The 22117-nt window shown below is 43.1% G+C and overlaps 1 protein-coding gene across 1 annotated transcript in view; it reads left to right on the forward strand.

Annotated features, from left to right (window-relative positions):
• WWOX (WW domain containing oxidoreductase) overlaps positions 1 to 22117 on the forward strand; it is a 956041-nt gene that overhangs the window by 293514 nt on the left and 640410 nt on the right. The window lies entirely within an intron of this gene.

Below are 22117 nucleotides of genomic sequence, written 5' to 3' on the forward strand. Positions count from 1 at the left end.
CCCAGCCCCCACCCCCCAACTCCTGGGCAAGTGCTGGTCCCAGCCCCCACCCCCCAACTCCTGGATCTGCCAGGACAGGCTCCATCGCACTCGTGACCTGAGCCCAAATCAAGAGTTGGATGCTGGACAGACTGAGCCAGCCAGGCGCCCCCCTCTCCCCCACCAGCTGCCTGTTTGAAGGCACACCTTAGCTTTGAGGGAAGATGGGCCCTTTCTTGTTAAAGACAAAGGGAAGGGAAATACTCTTGGCTCTGTGAGGCTGTAGCCTCTCATCATGGCATTTCTCTGCCTTGTTTTTCAGCGTTTTCAGTCTGCTTAGGCCTGTGTTCCTGAATGAGCACCCGAGAGGGGAAAAAGTGACTATCTGGCCTTAATATGTGTGACAAATCATTTAATGAACATTTAGCCAAGATTTGAAATTCTCCTAGTTTTATCTTCCTCCCCTTCCTTTCTCCTGCACCCCTGCCAGTGTTTTGGTAACGCGCGGGCTGGTCCCCACTCTCTCACCAGCTCTTTTATTGCTTTTAAGTCCGTGGTGCTGCCTTTGATCCTCCCCTCTCGGTTTCCTTTTCTCCAATTTCATGCTTCTTTCCAGTGGTTTTTGGCTGGAGCGCAGTGTGGGCATCGGAGGCCAGCACGAGGAGACAGATGCTGGGGGCTTGCGTTGCCCCGGGACGATGGTGCTGCACTGTGTCTTCTGCGGATAGTGACACTCCTATAGTTCACCGGACGTGCTGATCGTTCCTTGTGAGGTGGACAGTAATGTGTGTGTTCAGCAGCAATAACGACAGCTCCAATCTGGTGTGCCGGATTGCTCAGACACTGAAACCCACACCCACCCTTACCCCTTCTTGTGACTCTAAGAAAGCAGCACATTGAAAATGAGTGGAAGTTTTCATATCATGTGCAGACCTACTAAGTGCCGGGCTCTAGGCTCCTGGGTTTACACCTCTGTCTCTTGTCTCAATTTAATTTTAGGGTTTGCTGTAATCAAACAATTGTGTGTCTCTGAGCAAGTCGTTTACCCTCTCTGGGCCTCAGTTTTGTTATCTGTAAAATGAGTCAGTTGACCAAATTAATGGTCCTGTGGGTTATGGATTTTGGAGAGCAGTATAATTCAAAAGGAAATAAGAAAGGGATACTAACGTAGATTCATTCTTTTAATTCTGAAACCATGAAAAACAAACCTACTACCGTCTACTATCATCACTGACTTTTAAGGAATGGGTATTTTAAAGCCAAAAACTATAAACAGGACCCAATTGTGGAATACATTCAACTTCTGGAAAACTCATGACTGTGTCACTGTTGTGTTGTTGTTGAAAGTGCCGGGCCTGCACTTGGGAATGACTGGCCCAGAAGACCCCAAAGGTCCAAACTTGCAATAAAGCCAACTGCATCTCGGTTAATGGTCATGAGCCGGAGGCGAGGCCATCAGAAATGCATACCCGTCTAGACTTGCCATAGTGGAGGGAAGCAGAATGAAGGGATCTGAGGTTTGAATCAGGGTGTAATCTGACCTAGCGTATAGAATTTCTTTTTTTTCTCACAAGCACCTGTTTCAGCCTATGCCCTTTTATAAATATACACCCCATCTAATTACATTCTAGTTTCTGTAGGTCTAGAACCCTGGGCGTGGCTTCACTGGGTCCTCTGCTTCTGGCTCAGCTCCCAGGCTGCACTCACAGTGTGAGCTGGGCTGTAAGCATCTGAAGGCTCAGCTGGAGAAGGGTCTACTTCCAAGGTCACGTGCTTATTGGCAGGATTCAGCTCCCTGTGGCCTAGCAGATTGGACACTTGGGTTCCTCTCTGGCAGTTAGCTAGAGGCTTCTCTCTCAGTCCGCTGCCACACAGGCCTCCCTAACATGGCACTTGCTTTGTCCGAGTGTGGAAGGCAGGGAGGAAATGATCTACCAGCAAGATGAAGTGACGGCCCTTTGCAGCCTAACCACAGAAGTGACATCTTGCTACTTTTGCCCATTCCGTTTGTTAGAAGCAAGTCACTGGGTGTGACCCACATTCACAGGGGGAGGATTTCACAGTGGTACAGAGACTGGGAGGCAGGGGACACTTGACAAGTTCAGTTTCGTTGGGTTTTTCCAGTGCCTTTTGGTAGGCTTATATGGTGGCAGATTTACTCACAGGCTTTGATATTTCTTGGCCTCATGCCATAGCATGCATCCATGACACGTTGATGTTTGCCTTGCTGCTCTCCTGTTTGCGTTCTTTCTGTGTTCTTGTCTTCTTCCCTCTTTCTGGGCTGAGAGAGGTATCAGATGCACCCATTTTCTTTTTTCTATATTTATGCATTTCTGCCTCATGATGGGAGATAAGATTTAGACCTTTAATAAGAAAGCTTATGAAAAGAATAAAGAAACATGTGGATTATGTTTCCTAAAGTCAAATATTTATTTTGTTGTTGCTTTAGTGGAGGGGGCCATGTTAATCGATGGCCCAAATTTTCTTTCTAAAGGAACATGTATTGCCGAGTTTTGATTCAAGTTTCAAAAATTGGCCAGGGACCCTGGACTTTTTTTTTAAGCCATAAAGCTAGATAAGGCTCAGCGATCATTTCAAAGCCCACGTAGAATATTATTGTTATTCCAGACTATGTATAGTCTGCACGATTTCTTGTTTTGGTTTTGGGTTTTTTGTTTTGTTTTGTTTTGTTTTTTAAGTAGCAATGTAAAGGGAAAACAAACACTTCTATTTTGCAGTTTTCAGAAAATATTGTAGAGATTGATTTTGAACGTTGAACAGAGTGATTCTGAATGTGTTCATGTTCTAAAACCTCTCCTTTAAAATGTGTAAGTAAAGTATCTTGTTTAGTAATAGTCTAATTTCCCCTGTGAAATATCAAGGTTTTTTACTGAGCTGAGGCTTTTGTTTCTCCACATACCACCTTGTATAGAATCTGCACCACTTGGAAACATTTCATCTTTGAGTTTCATATGATGGGGTCTCTTTAATCATTTACATTTTGAAAAAAGAAAGTGAAATATTCTTTAAGAAGCCAAAGTAATCCACAGGAATATATGGTGTTTGTTCAGCTGGGTATCTTATTTATTTGAAGTACTGAGAGAAATCTCTTCTGACTGCTCAAAAAGGGGAAGAATAAACAGTAAGAGTGTCCAAGTAATCTGAGCTGTCCCTCCTTGCACAGAAAAGTTATAAAAAGTATATTCGCCAGATCCAAAAAAAATACTGTATATCAACTACTGAGACCTGCATAATGTTTTCTTAGTATTCTCACTCTTTAGAAGAAAAAAAAAAAACAAAAACAACTGTAAAATCAGGGAACTTAAATTTTCTTTTGATATTTTAATATTCCTGGGCAGGTGAATGCAGTAAGTCTGGTTTTCCTTCTTAGAGCATAACAATCTCTTGTTGGCTTTTGTGTGTGCGATGTGTCGTTTGTCTCTTTGTTGACTCTATAACCGTAGAAGACCATGTAGTGAAATTAGCGTGGCCAAAATCTCAGTGTTAGCTCTGAGCACATTTCCTATAAAGAAGGCATTAAGAAGATGTTTAAAAGAAAAAAAAAATACAACATATTTCAGAAGAATTAGCTTCTGGAATGTATCCAGTCCTGAAAATAATATAGATTTCTTCTTTTGTTCCAGTCCTGAAAATAATATAGATTTCTTCTTTTGTTCTCTCTGTTAAAACCATTAGGACTGAGCTGGCGTCTTTCTATGCATGAAACGTTGGGGAACATACCAAATTCCTTTATCCTGGACCTGGAAGGGTCTTTTCTCTGTTGCAGTTTGCTTTCCTCTCCACGTTAAGCTTGCATACTGCATCTTCCAGTGCCATTTTGTCTCACTGCCAGGCTCAAGGGTCTGTCGGATTCATATTTAAATCTATAGTGGAGGCCTCTTTCATCCAAAGCCAAATAAAAAAATAAATAAATAAAATGAAAAATGAAAAAAAAATTAAGCTAACCTTTGCCATGTCTTCCATCGCTATGCCTCCATGTTAGTCTGTAATGTTAAGATCTGAAATGTATTCGATACAGTGTGGGAGACTCACTGTGAATTTTCCCCTAGTGAGCATATGTTTGTGAGCCTAGAGGACAAAGCCCAATAACAACAAAAACCACAGCTCACATTTATCAGAACTCACCTGTTCTAAGTACCTTTTATGTGTCTGTGCCTCTGTTTCCCACCATCCACCACCAACGGTACAGGGTGGGTAGGAACCAAGAAGAGCGAGTTCATCTGTTTTGTGGAAGAAGAGTGTCTCCTGATGTTAGCACAGAGGCTGTGCCTGGGCTTTGATGCTGGAGACACCGGGCTCCCTGGCTCCACCCTTCCTTGTAGTGACATCTGTAATCATGGGCACATCACACTACATCTCTGGACCTCGGATCTTCTTTTTCTCTTTGAAATGGGGAGAAGTAAGAGCTTTTCCTGAGGTCTTACTGATGTCTAAGACTACACAAGAAGCTTTTGTTGGGGATATTGTCTCTTATTTGATTGTAAAACACGTGAAGCTATGCCCTGGCACGTTAGCAGTGCCCTTTCCACTCCAAATCCCAAGGAGAACCCCTGAGGAACTACCATTCTATCTTCCGCTTGGTAATGAAATTATAACATATTGCTGGAGCCCTGGTCCAATTTTGTGCCTTTTCAAACCATATTAATGCTAATGGTGAGCATGTCAACTTCCTCTGGTTTTTAGTAGCTCTATGTTTTGTTCCCCTTATTCTAGGCTTTTTCTTTCTTTTAGTCACCTTAAATCCGACTTTGGAAGCAGGTCAAATATGAATTAATAAAGCGATTTAGGTTGAAGTACAGGCATATCCCCTTAAATCTGTTAATAACACCAGACTAAAAGCAACTTTATCTTGGTCTGCACTTCTAGACATATTTCTGAATCATCCATACCCAACCAAAGAGACGATGCAACACGCTTTGAGAAAATGGATCTTTTAATAAAACCATCCTGTCCTCAGGATTTGGGGAAACTTTCATCTGTATTTCCACATTTTGTCCTTGTAATGATTAACATGACACTAGATACTGTTTGCTATCAAGCGGTACCCCAGCTGCCCAGAGGGTAGAACCTTTTAATCAGATAGGTATGTGTTCATGTATGTGTATGCATGTAATCACAATTCTTCAAGGACCTAAGAAGCATATATTTACTACTTTTTTGGTCTTTTTCTTTCTATTTCTTCACTACCGTCTTTCTCCCATGCCCATTATTGCTTTCCAGTTAGCTTTTTACATCTTAAATATATCTTTGTGAAAAATTTATTTATTTCGTATTTAATTCATATAAGATGGTTTATAAAGATGACAAGAGCTAGCTAGCAATCACAGTGCACATGGACACTTGCAGACAGTAAGTACTCGATAAATGGTTTTGTTATATCATGAGATAGGCATGCACCCTTAGAAAATCTGCTTGGGGGTAGGAGAAGATAAAACTAGCTATTTCAGCCTGCTCTTTTGATCCTGAGGCTTTTCTTTCTTTCTTTCCTTTTTTTTTTTTTTTAACTCTGTTTATGAATAAAACATTTTAATCAGAACTATATTAACACTGATCAATTTTTTTCATGGTAGTCTAATATAGGGTGAATTCCATTAAGTCAATTAAATACCTTGATCAAGTTTTTAAACTTGATACATAGATAGTTAAGCTGTTGCTTTTTAAAATAATATATTTTACTGAAATTCTTTTCACCAGGACCTTTCCCCCTGCCCAGATGTATTGTACAGTGAAGATTTCATCATCTGTTTTCTGTACACACCATATTTTACAGCTTTTGTCTCATGAGTTTTTCTTTGTATCAGTTATTCCCACCAAACCAAACTTTTAGGTTGGGGAAATCTCAATTTCACCACATGCAATTTTTGTCACCAAGTTTTTGTGATGATTATTTCAACCAGAAAAATGTGTTGTTTATTTAATAAAGACCAGTATTCATTTCTTAACTAATACTGAAGAAATTCCTCTGCAAGTCTGTTCTGATATCCTAGGGTTTCTCAGTTATCCAGGATTGGTCTCTGAGGATGTTGCTAATCTGATTCTTTTACAAACTTCGGAGGAGTTGGATGACTTTGAAACGCTTGTATTGTTGTGGCCAGGCAGGTCGTACATGATGGGTCCGGATGTCCTCTTGTTGGTCCAGAACAGTGTCTTTCAAACTTTTTTTGATTACCACCAAAGATGTTTTATGTCACAACCCAATGTATGTATCCTTAAGCTTATGCACGTATGTGTGTCTTCATGTATCATGTGCATGTACGTGTGTGTCTGAAACAAAACATTTTATGAAATAGTCCTCTAACTGCGGGCAGTGTTGTCTGCTGTTTTCATCTTGGTTGTATTTCATTTTTTAAAGTGATGATTGTGACCCAGTTTTACCGCCCACTAAATAGCAGTCTGTCCTTTGAAAATTGCCACTGTAGAACTGTTTGATCTGCGCCCATCTGACAAATGTTCATTGAGTGCCTCGTGAGCTGCCTCAGGGGGTAGAAAATGCAAAAGTGAGCAAATCATGATCCCTGGCCTATGGGCGCTTACACTGAACAGGGCAGAGATGTCAAGAACGCTGGCGTGAGGAGGCATGGGCACCACTGGTCCTACAGTGTTTTCTACTTTGAGGGTTGATGTAAGAGTAGTCACATAAAATTGCAGAATGGAGACGACGTCTTTACTGGGCCTTGAAGGACATACGGGAGGTGAAATTGTAGACACAAACAAGAGAACATTTCAGGTAGACTTTGCAGCAGTGTTATAGGGTGGAGGCCAGGACTAGGGACAAAATTAAGGGTGTGGTAAAAAAAAAAAAGACAACCTCAGTAATCAAGATAATATTTAATGCAATATTTTAAAAAATCAAAATTTATGCAAAGACTCATGAAGAAGAAAATTTCTAATTTTAAATAAAAATGTCAGTGTTCTAGCACAGACTCTATTAATGCACATGGATTTGTGGTGAGCTATGCAGGAGGTGAAGGGGGAAAAAAAAAGGCCACCGAGGGCCTGGTTGAGGATTTGGGATCTTACAGTGTCCTATTAATGTTAATGATGATGGCGATAAGACTATGATGAGGGGAATGACCCACAAAAAGCTAACATTCATTGAGCAGTTGCTGTCTTCCAGGACTCATGCTGTGTACCTTATCCGTTTCTCACATTGTTTAAGATTGGTATTCCCTGTTATTGCTGGGGAAGCTTGTCAGGATAAATAAATACCCTGCTCAAGGCCACATAACCAAAAGGCAGTAGAGTGGAGATTCGAGCTCTTTCCAGTGGGCTCAAGTGCTCAAGTTCCAAATCCCTACCACTGATGGCCTCTGTTGGCTCCAGGTTGTGTCTGGGCTTCAGAGAGGCCATTTTTATGCCAGCAAGAAAGTGAGTTGGGAAGAAGAGGTTTTGTTTTGTTTTGTTTTGTTTTTTAGCCTAGAGACCAATAGGTAGGCAGAAAGAGTTGGCCTTTTAGAAATTTTGTAAGCCTATACAAAGGCAGTATTAGGGGCCAGGAGATAAATGTTGCAGAACTAGAAGGAGAAACAACTTTTAATGTGTTCACTGAACAGGGAAGGTAAATGGGCAGGAATACAGAGGGGATATATACATTTGTGGATGGATTTGTTGATATGCCCATGCGTGCATGCATAAACAAACAAGTAAAGGAAGATACCTCACATTTAAGTTTTGTTTAGTGCTTAACAAATACTGTCCTGTCTTTTCTAAAGCAGTAGCATTAAATTCTTGCCTTAGGGATATCAGCTAGAGGTGATATGGGGCTATATTTTAACATAATTTAAAGTATTTTTCCTTCGGATAGGTATGTTGTTTATAGATGACTATTAGAATTGTGAATCGGTGGTGTCTCAGAAACATCTTGATATATCTTTCTAGTGATGACACTTAATGATGTAGGACAGATTCTAAGAAAAGAATGTTTAGAATATCCACATGTGTCACTTCCATAATATGTATAAAAATTATGCCTATTCATTATTTAAATAGCTGTGGCCTTTTAGTGAATACCAACATTAACAAACCATGTTAACATGACTTAAAATATGTAATGAAATTTGCAATGCCATCTGATGACGGAGCTATCAAATTAGCACACGCAGCATTGACTGATCATCCTTATAAAGAGCTGTTTGCATTGCGAACAGAGAAGATGCACATCCCCTTGTGGGCTGGCAGCATTTCTGCAAGCATTTTCTTAAGTGAGGCCCCTGGCAGGATGGTTTTATTCGATGTTGAGATGTCATGCACTGTGTGCCCATCCTACGATTCTAATCTGTGCACTTAGGGGAGTTGGCATATGTTCAGACTGGCTGGTAGTGTTCTCTGTGATTGTGTGTGTGTCTGTCTGCCCCCTTTTTGTTCGTTCGTTTCTGCTGTCCTCATTAAAGGCCTTAACAAGGCCTTCCTCGGTTCTCAGATGACGGCTCTTCTGAAGCGGGATTTATTCGAGGTAGCAAAAGCTCTCTTGTAGATATGCCATTTCACCACTTTGCATAAAACAGCAAAAAGTTTTCTCATTCAGTCCAGATTTGCTCCTTGCTCTCTAGGTTCTTTCAAAGTAATGACTCATCACAGGTTTTAGCCTACAGAGCTTCACTGTGCCGGGGTCACTTCATGACTTACACGTTTGTCCTGAGTGAGTGAAGGTAAATTCAACCAAAGTTAGTGGATGGAAATACAGAAATTCTTTTTTCTTTCTTTCTTTCTTTCTTTTTTTTTTTTTTAATTCACAATTATTTTTTCCCCCAGTGCTAAGCTTTCTTTTGGGAAATCTTGATAGCTCTTCTTAAAAGACTCTCTGCTTTTACAATAGTCATGAAGATCACAGAAGGTACGTATAAAAGGACCGTGAACTTAACATCTTCTGCTGGACTCTCCATGCTGGAAGACACATGAAAGGTCCCCTTTTCTAGATGAGGAAACTAAGGAGTCCCCCCAGAGGTGAAGGGTACATAGCTTGCTCTGGTTGAGCTTGACTCTGTCTCAGTATTTATCTTCTACCCTTCCCTGTTCCCTGTCCCTGGAGTGTTTTGTTTTGTTGATACAGCATTGTTTGACCTACATGTTTATTTCATCTCATATATATATATCATTTTAAATTTTATTATTATGCAGCTTTTGAAAAATAAACAGAACGTAAGTCACCTAATTTTTTGGCATTAATACAAGAAAGACAATCTGACAAAGCATATGTATGTTTACATTTATATGTATACACACACAGGGATGCATATATAAACTCATGTGAGCCCTGAAGGCTCTTGATAGGTGGCGCTATGTTTCACTTGTGTGTGGCTTGGGGGGAAAACAACGGAATGATTAGTACATCCTTATTGGGCCAGGGGAAGAAGAAAACCCTTTATTTCCAACAATTTCCATTCCCTGTGTCACTTCGGTATTTAATTGACTTCACTTACACGACTACTTGAAGTTTTCCCAGGGTAGTTGCTACTATTAATTATAACCTAGAGGGATAATACTAGTAAACTAATGGATCGCAGTTCCTAAACGGAGGCCAGCGGATGACTTTGGAAGAACTGATCGACAAGCGGCTGGCGTGGTAGGATGAACTAAGGCTCCCTTTGGTCATCTCAGGTGACCACAGTCCTGCCATCGCCTTGGCAATTATGCAGGCCAAGCCCATTAGTTTAGAGATCAAGAAACGGGACCCTGAAATGTCAAGAGACTGTTTCATTCAGGTTCATGCCGAGAGAGTTTTCTTGGCACTTTGAGACTCTCACTTATTTCATGTTTTAACTAAAATGGCCTTTCCAGTACTTTGAATGGATGCATATTTCTTCCATCCCGGGATATATCAAAGTGGCCTGGGAGTTAAGCATTGTGGTTTTATTTTTTAAAAGCTTATAATAATAATTATTATCACAACCCCAAGATTAAGAGTCGCATGTTCTTCCAACTGAGCCAGCCAGGTCCTCCCCCACACCCCCCACCCGAAGGCCTTCTTGATGTTACATATGAAAAATTGCAAGACGAGACTTTAGAGTCCCGAGATACAGTACATAACAGGCAGGGCTTCTCTAAACCAATTTCAGAACATCTCAGAATCGTCTTTGATTATCTTACCCTTATTTGTTATTTAGCTGCATAGTAACTTGGGTGTGGCTTTGATGCTTATAGAGATCTTCACTGATCAGTTCTAGAATCTATTTCATTTTGAAAGTCTTTACCTCTCAGTTTCAGTAATTTCTGGCTATTTAGGACAAAAAGCCACAACTCCTTTGCCTCTCATTATGGTTGGTACTGAAGCCCTCTGGGGGTCTGTGTTGGGGGTGGGGGTGGTAGAGCTTGGAATTTCATAGGTAGGTTCTGCATCATACAAGACATCTGCCTGCCCTGTACACATAGTGTTATAGACATTTACAGTCAGGGATATTCAAGAAAGCCAGATTTTTAAAAAGTATTTTGAGAGAGAAATACCTAATTGTTTCTCTTTATGCAAATCCAAAGTAATTTTCTCCTAGAAAAGTACTAAATATACACTTTGGCTCTCTCTCCTCTCTCTGAATTAATCAAGTATGGTTGCTGCTTTAACTTGCTCCGCTGGAAACCACTAGCTTGTAGGACTCCGGACTCAAGCGATGAGTTAAACACAGGGACCCCCGAATATGGAAATGACACAGAATATTCATAAAGTGAGGCTGCATGACTTCCCGGGAAGGTAATCCTGCAGCAGGCTGCGTTTCTCTAGTGTCCATAAAACCCAGTCCACACAGCAGCTCCATCCGTGGGTGACGGGGATTTTGCTGATATCAGGGATAGTTTATTATTATTTTTTAAGGATATTTTAATTAATTAATTAATTAATTTATTTATTTATTTTTAAAGATTTATTTATTTATTTATTTGAGAGAGAGAATGAGAGAGAGAGAGCAGGAGAGGGGGGAGGGTCAGAGGGAGAAACAGACTCCCTGCCGAGCAGGGAGCCCGATGCGGGACTCGATCCCGGGACTCCAGGATCATGACCTGAGCCGAAGGCAGTCGCTTAACCAACTGAGCCACCCAGGCGCCCAAGGATATTTTAGTACACACTTTTTCACATAGTATTAAAGCATGGAATTAAACTGAGTGTCATTGTTCCCCTGGATATCACTCTGACCCTGTCACTCTGGCCTCCCTGCTGTCCCTTCACACATTCATTGTGACATTTTGTATGAATTCATTCTTTTCACATGGGGGGGGGGCAGTGATGGGGGTGGGGATGGAGTACACTTGAGCAAAAGGAAATGGAAATGCATATCATACAGGTGCAGCATCAGTTACTAACCCGAGAAAGTGAAAGCTGCCCACAAATTCTCAAGGTGGCCTTCGAAGTCTTCGGTTTGTCTTTAAGAAGCTGGCTTAGGATGGAAGCAGTGAGTCACGAATATCATGTTCATGCTTTTCTATAGGTTCTGGGTGATCAGCTTGTAAACGTGCATCTAAATACACACTGTTAGCTTATAATAAGTCTCATCTGTTCATATATTTGAGTTGCCTCTTAAGTATGGGCAGCAATATTAGATAAAGCTCTTCTTGGAATACGGTCATCCCCAGAGAGTCCACATGGTTTTTCATTGCACTTGTATTGAAATCTGCAACCATATTTTTAGGATGGGCCTGTCTATGGTGTTCTCATTTGAGCATCCTTTGGACTGTCTTCAGGGTTACACGGGAGGGACAGGAGAGTAGGGAAGAAGCATTTTGCTGAGTGCCAGGCAGTGGGCCGGGTATGTTTTATATGTCATTTCAATTACTTTACTTCCCCCAGGAACCTAATAAGTTGCAGATTATTATGCCCATTTTAGAGATGAGGAAATCAAGGACTTGAGTGCCTTGCCTCAGTCACATGGCTCGTAAGGGGCAGAGCTGAGCATCTGACATATGTGCCCTCCCCACTGCATCTCACTGCTTCCCTGAGATGCACCCCAGAGCACGCCAATGCTTCCACAGGCTCCGGCCCCAACCCCAGGGCTGAGTGTGGTTTCTGGGAGCGGCACCATGGATGGAGCATGGTATTGCTGCCAAAGGAGCCCACCTGCTCCTCTGTGGTTTGGGAACCCATGGCCGGGAATCAGAGAGTGGCGCATGGTAAGGATAGGTCCAATCCTGCCCTTTGAGATGGACAACCCGAAGCCTGGAGGGAATCACGGGATGGGGAGTGCCAGTGGCCTACCAAGTCTGACATTCCTGAGGGCTGTGGGGGCAACTTGCGCTTTATCGTTTTCTTAGTTTTCTACTTGAGAACCCACCTTGCAGTGTACTCCTTCTGTGCTCTATTCTTTCTTCCTCAAATACTCGTGCTTCAAGTGCCCAGATTTCTCCAGCACTTAAGGATAATAGACTGGAGGTCAAGCGGACTAGCCTTTTGGAAGCTACCTGCTCCTTCTGTAGAACATGGGCCCGAATAACTCGGATTTGCACTTTGCAAGAGAAAAAAACTGGTGCAGCATGGGGGGGCACGTCCAGTGACCTGCTACATCTTTGCTTTTGAAGAACTCGAGAGTAGATTTGACCCCTTTTAGACTATGAAATGCAGTATATTCTGAACCAATCCAGGTGACCTTTGAGGGCTGGACCGATGAGGTGGAGCAGTCTTGGAGCAATGCAGGGTTCAACATTAAATAGGTGCTTTGTCTGAGTTTTTAGTCTGTTCTTTTATATTAGGAAGTATCACTTGCCTCTCCCTCCAAGTTTGGAAGGTATTTTTCTTGGAGAATAATGCTGATCGAAGATATCAGTAAGGATATGGATATTGCTAATCTCATTTGTCAAATTCTAGGCACAGATATAACCCACGCGGTGGCTCAAGTTTCATACTTGACTAGCACAGCCTTCATGGTTGTCAAACCAACCATACTGTGTTGCCCTCATGTGAGTTTGGTGCTGCAACGTATGTGTGGAATTCCATGTTTGATACAGATATTTTAAAACCTGATTAAAATGGCACATGGGTATTTCACTCTCCACGAAAACTATACCTTTCACACACACTTCTTACAAATCAGAGAGCCCACCTAGTAAATTCTAGCTTCTCCTGGGTGTCCTATATTTAACACAGGCCCTCCTAGCATCTGAGTCACCAGCCACTCAACTCATATTGTCACTCATCCAAATGAGGAACTAATTAGGAAGGCCAGAAAGGGGAAAAAAGGTAGGAGTGTATCTGGGGAAGGTGGGGAATTCTGGGTTGAGAAACCCATCCGCACAAGCCAAATGTGTGTGTAGCTGAAACTCGAGATCTGATTTAATGAAAGAAGAAATAAAGACAAGCCAAACAGGGCCGGCAGGGATCCCCACTTGGGTACGCCTAACACAGAGAATGGCGAGGCAGCCAGGAGCCGTGCAAAGCTGTTTTCAAAATCAGAGCCATTCACGGCCCCCCCAAACCCTTGCAGGTCATGCCTGAATACCTTCACTGCACCCCATGTAAAAATATACTTGGAGGAGATTGGACATGCCCTATGAATTATACCTTATTTATTATCATTGAGCCCTCCCTTTTTCCGTCATGCTTTAGAATTATGGGCTGGAGCAGTTCTTAATACTCTATTTATTTTAGGGGAGGAAAATGTTTTTCTTCAACCACAACATTCATGCAATACCAACTGCTGCCAGTTTCCCCAGCATTTAAGGAAATATTGTTGCAAGGCTTTTATGTTCTGTACTTCAATCAGCCAGACCCAGCAGTATCCCAATAGAAGGACCCTCAACAGACCATTTTCAGCATTTTGCTACAATTAAACTCCTCTGGTTTTAGCCCTCAGGCAATTTAGTACCTTTTTACATATGCACATTATGAACTTTTGACCAGGGTCTCGCAGTCATATATTAGAGTGCTGCTCTTGAAAGCAGGCTTAACAAGTTCCTCTGAGTATTGCAGTTCGAGTCAGTCGTGGAAAAGGTAATTTAAGCAACTTGCAGCGAGGCCATTCAGAATCTCAGCGATGATCCTAAATATCTCTCTCTCTCTCTTGCTCACTCTCCTTTTTTTTTTTCCCCTTGTTTCCTCTGGAAGCTGGTAGCAAGAGCTTTCAAAGTCTGTGATTGATCTTTTATTCAGTAGCTAACGAGGGCTGTGATTCTATTAGCGCGCTACAAGGCAAGAGAACAGTGATTTAATGAAGTGTCTGGTGAGCCGGCCATAGATTTATCCTGTTGTCGCTAATCTGCAGTGCCGGTGTGCGCATGAAGGAAACGGCACTCACACTGCTATTAAGCAGGTATTTCCTTAGTAAATTGTTGTAAGGTCAGGTACAGTTATCTCAGCAAAAGCCATGCCTTAGCTCTTCAGTGTGTGCAGATGACAGCCGCCGTGCTGGGTGCCCACTGAAGTGGAACCGGGGGATCAGAGGTCCGTCTCCAAGTCGCCCTGAGCGAGGCAGGAGCAGATGAACTGCCAAGTAGGAGTAATAGAGTCATAATTGGTGATTAGAACTGGAAAGGTGCAATAACATCTTAATACAAACTGGCGTATGTTATAGTTACTGTCAGTTGTTGTAAACTCGCCCGGCCGCCTGGACTAGTTACGTTTCCCTTGATTAGCTTGGAGAAGCGAGGCGGCGGCAGGTGCGCCAGGGTGCGCGCCGAGAACACCCGGCCCACGCCACTTCCCGGGGTCCTGCCCCGTGGTCCCTGCTGTTTTTCCGGCACTCGCCCCCCCACCCCCCAGCACATACTCTGAACGCAACACGGTAACCTTTCCCCAGCACCCCGGGAGAACGGTGATTTCATAAGTGTCCTCTGATGGCCCCTCTTGCCAGGCTCAGTGACATTTATGCACTCTGGCTTTGAGGCTTGCTGAACTTTTGTTTTATTTGCCTTTGCTAAGGGGAGGTGTTTGCCTCGTGTCAAATCCATATCCCACTGCAATTCTGGGCTCACAGAAGCAGATTTGGTCTTGCCGTGCCAGAAGGAAAACAGGAAAGAAAATAAGGACTCAGCACTGAGGACTTTTGCATTTGAGACTGGCCTTCTTTTTAGAACGCAGGGGGGTATTTCAAGTGTGAGGTGCCCTTACAAGTGTGGGGAGGTGCTGTCCCTCTGTGGGAAAGCCTCATTGAAGAAATTCCTTTACGATGCTTGATGAAATGCCAGGCTGGCTAAAAAGGACAACCCTTGAAAAACAGCAAATTTACACATGGCTGGAGATTTCTGTATGCTCTGCAGCATAATTGTTCTTTAAATTCATACAAGAAGAAGCTACCCAACATTGTCCAGACATGCTGAGCAGCTGTCGTTATTCATAAATATAGGTGACTGGTCCTTTGTTTTGTTTTGAGTGCGGTAAGGGTTGGCAGGATGCCTAGGAGCCAACAATGAGAGGAGCTGAGGAGATAAAGGGCCTGGACACATTTTACCGATCTGGTACATAGTAAGTTCTCAGCAAATCTTGTTTGATTCTGCGGTTGTAGAATCTGTAGAATCTTGTTCTCCGGTTCTCACTCTGACCCATAAAACTCAGGCAGTTCTCATGCTTACTTCGCTCCAGGGCTGCCACGTGTTAGGTTAGTTAAGGTTTGTGTTCAGGTAAAGAGTTTAAAGGAGTGTTTTTATAATGGGGCCCTGTTTGCAGGCAGTCAACTGGATGATAAGAAAAGGTTGAGTCAAACTCCCTGATTTCACACTGTGGACCTTTGGACCTCAGCGCGGTCATGTTCAGTGTGTGATGGTGGTGGAGCTGCCATGCTCCCCCTCCCATAGAATTGAAGTCTCAGCTTTTTGGTCTGGAGATCAGAACCTGGAAGACACAGGTAGTGGCCTGTCGTGGAGAAGATGAAGCTGATCAGAGCACACCAGCATCAATGAGAACCTGGTCAGGGCCTAGGAACAGCTTGCACTGACCCGTCTGGGAGAGACATGGTGTAGGGAATCCTTAGAGACTCCCTACTTAGCTTCACTGGTGTATCCAACACTAAACCCAATTGAAAGGAAGGAAGGAAAGAAGGAAGGGAGAGTAATAGAGGGAGAACGTGGGGAGGGAGGGAGGGAGGAAAGTATGGCCTGAGGTCTGTAATCATGGTCTTACAGTCCACACAAAGCACCCTGACCAAGTGACGGCCTAGGAACGATAGTGCCAAGTGGCTAGAATTTATTGAGTGCCTACTCTGTGCCCATATCTCATTTAATCTTAATGGTGATGCCCATTTTCTAGAGGATAAAGGTGTGATTTAGAGGCCATGTCAGAAGCCAAGGCAGGATTTGAACCCAGATCTGTCTGTATTTCCCCCTCTCTCTGTAAATAGGTAAGCGCCACCCCATTTCAGTGTGCCCCCCATTCTTCCTGGGGAGGCCTAATTTCTCGAGAGGTCTGGTAAGGGCTGCTCCCTCCCTTTCAGTTCTCTATAGGTCCCCATTCAGTCCCATTGTGGGACACATGGACATTGTGCTATCCAGTCTGATTTGGGGATATGTTGTTGGACCTTCAATAAGGAAATCAGGGAAAGGAGAAATAGAATCATAAAAATTCTCATTTCTCAAGTGGATGAATAATCTGGATTGGAAATCATACTGTCCTAGGCCTACAGACCACTCAGCCTACCCTGCCTTTTCCCTAAGTGGCCCTGAGGGAAGATTTGGTAAACAATTGTTTGTTTTAGCCCATGACCGGAGCTCAAAGGTTGGGACAATATCCTTGAATAATGTGCATTTTCACTAATAACCATATGGATCCATAATATCTTAACTTAGCATGCTTTCCGGGAATGTGTTAATATTTTCCACTTACACAACCTGTTTTGGTAATAAGCTCCCCTTATAAATGCTCCTTGGTAAATAATACCCATCATCAGAGGGCACCAGTAGTGTAATCAATTTATGTGTTTTAAAGTATTCTGTGTTTCATGGATTTTTTTTTTTCTTTTTGAAGAACTGATCTTTAGGCTCAGAGTTGCATTCATGGACCTTATTTATTTTTTAAATGAAAGGGACTAGCACATTAGACACAAAAGGTCACTTACTCAGTGATTCCATTTAGATAAAATACCCAGAATAGGCAAATCCATAGAGACAGAGTGCAGATTGGTGGTTGTCAGGGCCGGGGTCTAGGGAGTTGACTGCTCACGGGGTGATGAAAATGTTCTGGAACTGGACAGAGGTCGTGGTTGTACAACATTGTCAACATACTAGGTGCCACTGAATTGTACATGTTAAAATGGTGAATTTTATGATATATAAGTTTCACCTGAATAAAGAAAAATAGGGTAACACATAAAAAGGCGTCTTGTCACATGGGGCAAATTAAACTGTTTTGGGTTCCCCCCCTTTCTTCCATCTGCACTAAGTAATCCTCCTGCTATTGCAGCAGGAAGTGCCTGGGCTGTGCGTCATGCCCAGGTGAGCAGCTCTCAAGAGGGAGCCTGGCCCCTGCCCTGCGTGGGGCTCTGCTCAGGGCCTCTGCCTTCTCATTTTTGACCACGCTATTGATGAGTTATGTGTTTGCCTGTGTTATTAATAATGTATTCCTTGAAAAATCTATGTGCATTATAGTCTTTGATCTTGTCATGAAATTTCAAAGCCAAACATTCCATTTTCTTTTTTTTTTTTAATTTTCAAAGAGATAGAATGGAAATAATTTTAAAACTTTTAAAACTTCCCTTTCTAGTGGAGAACTTCCTGCTGACCTCCATCCGTGTTAAGGAGGTATGCATGTATGTATGTGCATGTGTGTGGTGTATGTACATATACACATATACCCATATATAGATGTACAACATGATACAAAACTTGCTTCAGGCTTACTGTATTCTAGAGGTGAGGAATATTTGAATACAAGACTTACGCATCCTGTAGATTAAAACAGAAATTAAAGACTTTAGACTAAGGCACCATCAAAAGCTCTCTTTTCATTGTTCTTTTATTGTTTATTGACTTCAAAAAGACTTTTTAGTTTAAACTGACTTTAATGTCTCTCGAATGCTCTTTCGTAAAGTGACTTTGAAAACTCGGGGATAATGTCTTCATTAAGTGGAGAAAAATCTTAGGGAAAAATATACCGTAACTTGGCTTTCATTAGAGTAGAAGGAGATAAAGCTTTGCTTAATTAATGTCTGTTTTCCCTCTGTTCAGAATTCTGAGGGAAAAGGGGGCTAGAATTAGTGCTGATAAAAGCTTGAAACAGACATAGCACTGAAACTTTTTTCTTTCCTTCTCAGAATTTAGGAGAGCACACTTTGTATAACTCTGTGAACGGTATTGGAACATTCCAGGTGCCCCGGCTTTCTGGATGTACAAGGACTCCAGACCCAGTGACATGGGTCACCCCAGCTCTTTCCACTCTTGCCTTCATCTTTTCCTTTTTTTGTTTCCAACACTTGTTTAGGACTTGATTTGGTAGGGGGCTATCTATTCATTTGTCTTCTTTTATATCCATCCTCCCCTTGCTCCTTTCGAAGCCACCCATCAGATCTGATCTCTTCAGAAGGTCTGTCCCCATTGCCCCATCCTCTGGGTACCCAACGATTCCTTGTTGCACTGGATCTTTAGTTTTCTGTGGCTTTCTACCTGTTCCCTGTTCTGCATCTTTTTTCTGCAGAGAGGATCTGCCCCTTGAACTTAGGAATGCTCTCTGGGCTGCCCCTCCCCCCGCCTTTAAAAAAAATTCCATGGGGAGCTGAATGCTGGGCTCTCCAAACCCTGAGGCTCCACCAATGCCAGCCAATCATACTGGCTGCCTTATTCTTTTTTCCTATATTAATAGCAAAGAGAGAATTATGCGTAGGAGCACCACCCGTCAGAGTTCAAACTCGGTTTCAGGATGCATCCTGAAGGAATGCATTTCCTAGAGGAGCCATCTCAAGGTGCCTTCTTGGCTCCTATTAGAAGGCTTGCCAGACTGCCCCTTGTGTGTAGACATCAGTGATCCTCTGGCCTGACAGAGGAAACAGTATCTTAAAGTGGAAAAGGCACAGGGCTTTGGATAAAATAGACCTAGGTACAAATCCTATGTCTGCTGTGTACTAGCTCACAGACCCAGGCTGGGCTGAGCCTGTCTGAGCCTTGATATTCATATCTACAAAGTGGGGATAATAGTGCTTACCTCCAAGGGTTGCGGATGGATCAAATGAGGTCCAACAGAATGCAGTTATAATCCATGTTGACCTCAGCAACCCCCTGTAGCCACCTAATTCTGCATCACAACAGATCTGCTCTGGCTTCTTCTAAGTAGCTAACACTTGCAAAGACTTCCCTTTTACCTCCACCCCCGCCCCCCCCCAAAAAAAGTATATTTAAGAGGGCAACTTCAATATTGTGATGTCTTACACCTAATAATCCGATGGCTTAGCTGTCTTTATTGTGTCTCTCAGTACATGGACGGGTGGGTAGATTGATTTTGTTTTAACACATGTGCCATCCTGCTGGTCTTACTCTTTTTCGAATGCTCAAATGCCACTGAGTCATGGGTTTCAGAGCTGGATGTAAATACTAAGAGTTTTAAGTGGCATGGAGTCGTCGTGGGTTTGTTATGTAAACCCTCAGGGATATTTATACCCTCTACTGAGAAGGGTAATTGAGCCTCCAAACCACCCACCAAGATTTCTGCCTGTAAAATATTTAAGGACTGGTACTATAAAGCCATTTCCCTTATGCAATTTGTTTTCCATCTAGGAGCAGGAGAACAAGGGAAATTTGGCTCAGAGTAACTTATAAAAACCAAACTCTTAAGCCGTTAAATGCATCTCCTCACAATAGCACCTGGAGGAGGGCTGAAGGCAAACAAAAAGTAAACAGAAAAGGGACCCGGGTTCAGAAATTGAGATGACAGAGTTCCACAATGCAGCGCAATGATGGTGTCATAAATCATCCATTCAGTATCAAGCCAGACGTTCCCCGGAAGCATAACATGGAGTGTGCAGTAGGGAGTTTTGATAAAAGGGGCCTAGTTAGAAGATGCGAGAAACTGAACTTCAGAAAGCATAGCAGGCTTCCTGGACGCCTCGGAATACATAGCACACCATTGTGAGCTTGTGCTTTCTCGCGCCTGGACTGCAGAAGTGTCTCAATGTGTGCTTTCCTGAGGGGACCGTCCCCCTAGAGGAGTGTGCCCCAGGAGCCTGGGTGAGGTGGCCCTGGGTGACAGTTCGAGATGCTCTAAAACAAGCTTCTGTGCACAACCTGGGATGAGAACCAAAGAGATGTGGAGGAAATGCTCAGGGACTCGAACAGATGGATATGCTTCAATTGATGCATTATTAAAGGCAACACTGGCTGCCCACATGTATACATGACTCAGATATGGTAAACTTGATTGATTTTACAAAAGGTCCAATGCGACTGTTTTGGATTAGCAGGCAGTGCTCCCCCAGGTGCTGACTCAGGGACCCAGGCTCTTTCCGTCTTGTGGTTCATCATCCTCTGCACCTGGTTGTGTGCATCAGGCTGGTCGAAGAGGCTGGAACATGGGCTCTTGCGTGTGGGGGCACTTTAAGGACCAGGCTGAGAGTGGTACGTATCTGTGAAATGTAAGAGGCTAGGAAGTGTAGTCAAGCTGTGTGCTCAGGAGGAAGAGGAAACAGGGAGGGTATACAGACAGCAGATCTTGGCCTTGGCAGACATACTGGTGTGTCTTTGTTTGAAATCACTTTGGATTATCAGTTTTTTTTTTTTTGTCAAAGCTCTTCCTGTGGATGACTCTCGAGATAGCCAGAGATAAATGGACTGTGCCCTCTGCCCTCCACGATCTCAGCCTCTTGGGGAAGCAAGAGCCCATTCTTACTGTCCACTGTGCCGACTGCCAGGGTCTACTTCCCACTAGGGAAAGTGGGAAGGATTCTTGCTCCCCTCCACGGCCTCCCTAGCAGCTGAGGGGCTGCGGGACAGTTCTGGCCAGCAAATACAAGCAGAAATCCGCCCAGGCCTACTCGGAGACCTTCTGCTCTTGGATGAAAAAGCAGGGCTGCTGGTGTTTCCTGTCCCCCACCCCGCGCCCTCCCCCCCAACTTGATGCTGACAGGCACATCTGTCTCCTTGTCATGAAGGCGCAAACAGAAGGGAGAAGTCCAAGGATGGGGTGAGAATGGCCCCCACCGCCCAGGACAGGCAAGTGTCTTCATCCAGGGTCTGTTTCTCCCTCCTCCTGCCAGTCAACCACTAATCAACATACCAGTATGAGCGCGGGATACAGGTTTAAGAGAGATTCTGGATAATCCTCAGGGGTGAGAATTCTTTGGGAATCCAAGTCATCCCTCACCCCGTTTGTCTGCTTGAACATACACCAAATAATCACTGTGTACTGCTTCACTTGGGAAGTACTCCAGCGTAATGTTTCTAGAGAGTGACAAGTTTTAGCATAGGAAGACTGTCTTTGCCATTCAGAATTTTCTCAGCAGCGCATTTCTGTTGTGGTGATGTGGGATATGATCTCAGAACTTTGCTTTGTATGTCAAGTGCCTGAAGCAATAGTTGAACTGCTTGGCTTTCTTATTATTATTGCCCCCTTGCCTCTGTGTCTTTGTACTGAGACACGTTTATGTTATGGTAATTGCCTCACGGTATTTAAAGATCTGTATTTGGGCCACATTGGTTAGAAGATGAAAATCTGTTGGTGCTAGTACCTGAGCATCACTGACCTGAAGCAGGCCACAGTTCCCGTCACCCTTACCCAAAATAATACTGTTAGGAACAATACTACTATCGCTGCTCCCACTAATGACTTTCCATGCCAAGGAGTTGTGTAGGCATCATCATGCCGTAGATGTCTGGTTTAGGAGATAAACCTGCAGAGCTCTGTAATACAGCAATTCACAATGTTATGGTTTTTTTTTTTCTTCCCTGCTCACGAAAACTATTCCAGATAACAGTTACCAGTTTTTGATTCTACACATACTTTATATACTACAGGTATGCTTCTTCAGAACTATAATACAATGTAGTCTCTCCGCTTGACTCAGTAAATCCATTCCTTGGATTATTCCAATCAGTTATGATGATGCCAATCTGTGCACCTGTTCTTCTGAGGCTCCTATACTTCTTTTGGTCAAAGGTTGATGCAAAATCAAAGCTAAAAGAGGAAAAAGTAACACTGTAAAATCAGTCTCCATGCATATTTCAAATTAAAACCCCAGCCATGTAGGAGCACCACTGCAAAGGATTGGCCGCATATTCCGTGCCTGTAACCGGC

This window comes from Neomonachus schauinslandi, chromosome 16 (genome assembly GCF_002201575.2).
Source record: "Neomonachus schauinslandi chromosome 16, ASM220157v2, whole genome shotgun sequence".
Taxonomy (NCBI): Eukaryota; Metazoa; Chordata; class Mammalia; order Carnivora; family Phocidae; genus Neomonachus; species Neomonachus schauinslandi.